Raw genomic sequence first — 5,000 nt, 5'->3', positions numbered from 1 at the left:
CCCCCTACCTCCGGCCCGCTTTCCACCAGCAGCAGCACATTGGCCGCTCCAGGGAAGGAAGGCGGGAGACCTTAGGACCCAGCGGCGTCGCCGCCGCCGCCTCCGTGCCGGGGGGCCCGGAGGGGCCTCCCGCCGGCGGCGGCGATGATGGGTGGCGCGTGTTTTGGACGCTGAGCCCCCGCAGCTGCCGAGTCCCTGCCGCGCCGTGCCCGCGGCCCGGCTCCCCGCCTTCCTCAGTCGGTCGCTCGGCCGCCCGCCCTCCTGCCCGCCTGCTCCGTTCCCGCCCCGGGTTGAAAGCCAAACGAACGCCGAAGGGGTGGGAGGGAGAGCAGCGACGGGGCGGGGGTGTGTGTGTAACAACAGAAACCGCTCCCCACCAACACCACCCCCCCACCACCCCCCCCCCCCCCCGCCCCCCCACCGCCGCAACGAGCTCTGTCGACCCCCCTGCCGACCCCCCCCCAACCCCCACCCCTCCCGCCACCAGGTCCACCGTGACACCGGCCGCCCCCTGCCACCCCCGGGGTTCGCGAGGAGACCGGCCGCCCCCTACCTCCGGCCCGCTTTCCACCAGCAGCAGCACATTGGCCGCTCCAGGGAAGGAAGGCGGGAGACCTTAGGACCCAGCGGCGTCGCCGCCGCCGCCTCCGTGCCGGGGGGCCCGGAGGGGCCTCCCGCCGGCGGCGGCGATGATGGGTGGCGCGTGTTTTGGACGCTGAGCCCCCGCAGCTGCCGAGTCCCTGCCGCGCCGTGCCCGCGGCCCGGCTCCCCGCCTTCCTCAGTCGGTCGCTCGGCCGCCCGCCCTCCTGCCCGCCTGCTCCGTTCCCGCCGCGGGTTGAAAGCCAAACGAACGCCGAAGGGGTGGGAGGGAGAGCAGCGAGGGCGGGTGGTGGTGGTGGTGGTGGTGTAACAGAAACCGCCCCCGATCCCCCACCCCCCAGCCGTAGTGCTCCGCGGCGCCGAGGAGGCTGCGGTCGGTTGGCGGCCGCACCCACCGCCCTGCAGCTCCGGAGTTGCAGCGGTGGGGCGGGGACCAACGGCTCTTCGGGCGCGCGGGCGACGGTGGGGGTCGGGGGGCTGGGGGGGGTGGGGGGCTGGGGGTGTCTGTGTGTGTGCGCGTGCGTGTGTCTGTGTCTGTGTGTGCGTGTGTGTGTGTGTGTGCGCGCGCCTGTGTCTCTCTCTCGCGCGCGCGCGCTCTCTCTCTCTCTCTCTCTCTCTGTGTCTCTGCGTGTGTGTCCGAGCGCGTGTGTGTCGCGGCGGGGGGGGGGGGGGGGGGGGGGGAACAAACAACAAAACAACAATCCGAACAACACACACACACACACACACACACACGCGCACACACCCCCCATTCCCACACATAAAGCCCGGGAGCCCCCTTCCCACCCCCCCACCCCAACCCCGTCGAAAAAAACCTAAACGCGAATGCCAGCGAGCGCCTGGCAACGCCGGGACCCGGACCCGGACCCGGACCCGGACCCGGACCCGGACCCGGTGAAGGGCGCCCGGTGCCCACGCCTCTGCGGCACAGCGAAAGGCGGGGGGAAAGAAACAAAATAAAAACACACACACGCACCCCCCCCCACACCCCCCCTCCCCCGAGACTAAAGCTAAACCCACGCTGCGAAACCAACAGCTGAAGCCGAGGACCGCCCGGCAGCGCCGGGACCCCGACCCGGCGAAAAGCGCCCGGTTCCCGATGCGAACTCGCTCCAGCGAGACGGGCGTCTCCGTTGGGGGTGAGGTGCGGGGAACGTCGCCGCTTCTGCCGGGTCCCCTGGCAGCCGCGGGAAGCGGGGGGGGGGAGTGGCGGGCGGCGCCGTGCGGCGCGGAGTGGCGCGGCGCAGAGGGGCTGACTGGCGGCCGAGGGGGCGGGCAGCGAATGATGCCAGCGACTGCATGGCAGCCAACGGGTCGGGGCGGGGGGGTGGGGGGGCTGGTGCTGCGTGCACATGAGAGCGCGGCGGGGCGCGGGGGTGCGGGGGTGCGTTAAGAAAAAAAATTTCCCTTTTCATTTATTTTTTTTCGGATTTCATTGGCATCTATCGAAACAAAAATGTCTCGCACGACGCGGCCGCCAGGTCTACCCGCCTCCGGGGCGTGAAGCGGCCGACAGGTCTGCCCGCCTCCGGGGCGTGAGGCGGCCGTCAGGTCTACCCGCCTCCGCGGCGTGAGGCGGCCGTCAGGTCTACCCGCCTCCGCGGCGTGTGGCGGCCGTCAGGTCTACCCGCCTCCGGGGCGTGTGGCGGCCGTCAGGTCTACCCGCCTCCGGGGCGTGAGGCGGCCGTCAGGTCTACCCGCCTCCGGGGCGTGAGGCGGCCGTCAGGTCTACCCGCCTCCGGGGCGTGAGGCGGCCGTCAGGTCTACCCGCCTCCGGGGCGTGAGGCGGCCGTCAGGTCTACCCGCCTCCGCGGCGTGAGGCGGCCGTCAGGTCTACCCGCCTCCGGGGCGTGAGGCGGCCGTCAGGTCTACCCGCCTCCGGGGCGTGAGGCGGCCGTCAGGTCTACCCGCCTCCGGGGCGTGTGGCGGCCGTCAGGTCTACCCGCCTCCGGGGCGTGAGGCGGCCGTCAGGTCTACCCGCCTCCGGGGCGCGACGCGGCCGTCAGGTCTACCCGCCTCCGGGGCGTGTGGCGGCCGTCAGGTCTACCCGCCTCCGGGGCGTGAGGCGGCCGTCAGGTCTACCCGCCTCCGGGGCGTGAGGCGGCCGTCAGGTCTACCCGCTTCCGGGGCGTGAGGCGGCCGTCAGGTCTACCCGCCTCCGGGGCGTGAGGCGGCCGTCAGGTCTACCCGCTTCCGCGGCGTGAGGCGGCCGTCAGGTCTACCCGCCTCCGGGGCGTGAGGCGGCCGTCAGGTCTACCCGCCTCCGGGGCGTGAGGCGGCCGTCAGGTCTACCCGCCTCCGGGGCGTGAGGCGGCCGTCAGGTCTACCCGCCTCCGGGGCGTGAGGCGGCCGTCAGGTCTACCCGCCTCCGGGGCGTGAGGCGGCCGTCAGGTCTACCCGCTTCCGCGGCGTGAGGCGGCCGTCAGGTCTACCCGCCTCCGGGGCGTGTGGCGGCCGTCAGGTCTACCCGCCTCCGCGGCGTGTGGCGGCCGTCAGGTCTACCCGCCTCCGGGGCGTGAGGCGGCCGTCAGGTCTACCCGCCTCCGGGGCGTGAGGCGGCCGTCAGGTCTACCCACCTCCGAGGCGACCGGCGGTGGCCGCTAGGTGTACCCGGCTCCACGTTGCCGGCGGCCGGCTCAGCGTCCGTCGAAAGGGCTGCCAGGTCTACCCGGCTCCGTCGGGACTTAGAGCGCGGGCAGACCTGTTGGCTCCGGCAGTTCCTCCAAGGGGTCGCTGTTTCGCGCTGCCTCCAGTTAGGTCATCGTAAGAGTCGGCGTCTCTGCAGCGCCTCCCCCGCTGGCAGGCAGACACTGCCTTTAAGCGCCCCTTTCCGGCGCGGACCCATATTCTCCTTATATAGGGGCACGAGGCGTCTCTGCTCCAGACAAGCGCCACCGAGCGAGGGCACGCGGCTTAGCCGGCCAAGTGGAATGCTGGGCGGCCGCAGACGGTGGTTTCCCCCGGGGAATTGGGCACGGTTCTCAAGCCGGTGCTCTGTCAGGCGAGCGTGCACGGAACCGAGAGCACCCAGAGAGATGCCGAACGGCACGAAGCCGGGCGGCGTTGGGGCGGTCGCTGCCGAGTGGTGAGAAAAGGACGGGCAGAGGTGCACGGGAGAGGCCGAAGACCGGTGGCCGGAGGCGGCTGGCGGCACTTGAACGCTGGATACTGGGGGGGGGAGCCGAGCTGTGAGACTACCGTGGGTGGTTACCCCCGTCCCCCCCCCGGTCCCCCGAGAGCCCGATGATGGCGGAGGGGGGGAGCGCCGGTATGTGTGTTGACACAGCGGTGCTCCGTACGGTTCCAGCCCGTCGGGGGCTGTTGCCCAGCTCCTTGAGGGGGCCTTGGGGATGGGACGAGAGGTGGCGGCGGCGGCACCTGCTCCCTTTGTTTGCCGGCCTTAAGCCGGAGCCCGTGGCATGGGCACGCCACGGTTTTGGCTGGTCGCGGTGGCCGGCAGCTTGGATGCAGACGGCCCGGGGGGGGTGTGTCTCGAGCCACTGGTGGGTGGCCCCCCCCCCCCGGCCCCCCGAGAGCCCGACGATGGTAAGGCGAGAGGCGGCGGCGCCTCCCTGGTTCTTGGTTTACTCCTTTCGTTGCCGGTATCGTATGCCATACGTGCGGGGCGGCCTGTGGTGTCCGGCCGGCTCTCGGCGTCCCTGGTTTCTACCGGCCGGGCTCGGTGAAGGGAGGTCTGCACGGTGCTGTGAGCGAAGGCTAGTCGACTCCTCGGGTCCTTTGCTCTCTCGGCCCTAAGCCGGAGCCCGTGACATGGGCACAGCACGGTACGTTTTTGGCCGCCGGTGTTGGCTGGCAGCCGGGTGCAGATGGCCGTGGTGGGGTGTCTCGAGCCTTCAGCGGCTACCCCCCCCCACCACTCTGGTCCCCTGAGAAGCCGGATGATGGTAAGGCGAGGCGGCGGCGCCTCGGTCCTCTTTTCCGCTTTCTTTTTTTCCTGGTGCAGATGCCATACGTGGGGCGGCCTGCGGTGTCCGGTCTGCTCCTGGCGTCCCTGGTTTGTACCAGCCGGGCTCAGTGAAGGGGAGGTCTGCACGGTGCTGTGAGCGAGGTTGGTCGGCGCCTCGGTTCCTTTGCTCTCTGGCCCTAAGCCGGAGCCCGCGATGCGGGTACAGCACGTTTTTTTGTTTTTGGCCGGTGGTGGTGTCCGGCAGCCGGATGCAGATGGCCGGCGGGGTGTCCTGAGCCTTCAGCGGCTTTCCCCCGGCCCCCCGCCTGAGCTGTTCCACACCTGGCTTTTTCCCTCCGGGGTAACCTGTTCCCTGCGTTTGTTGGGCAAAGGCCGGTGGCCGGCGGCGGCCGCCGGCACTTGAACGCTGGAAGACCGGCGGAGTCGAGCCTGTCGCGGCTTTACCCCGGTCCAGCCGAGTCGGCTGAAGGGA

This window comes from Athene noctua, unplaced genomic scaffold, assembly GCF_965140245.1.
Source record: "Athene noctua unplaced genomic scaffold, bAthNoc1.hap1.1 HAP1_HAP1_scaffold_122, whole genome shotgun sequence".
In the NCBI taxonomy this organism is placed as follows: Eukaryota; Metazoa; Chordata; class Aves; order Strigiformes; family Strigidae; genus Athene; species Athene noctua.
Note: the sequence above shows the minus strand (reverse complement) of the source record.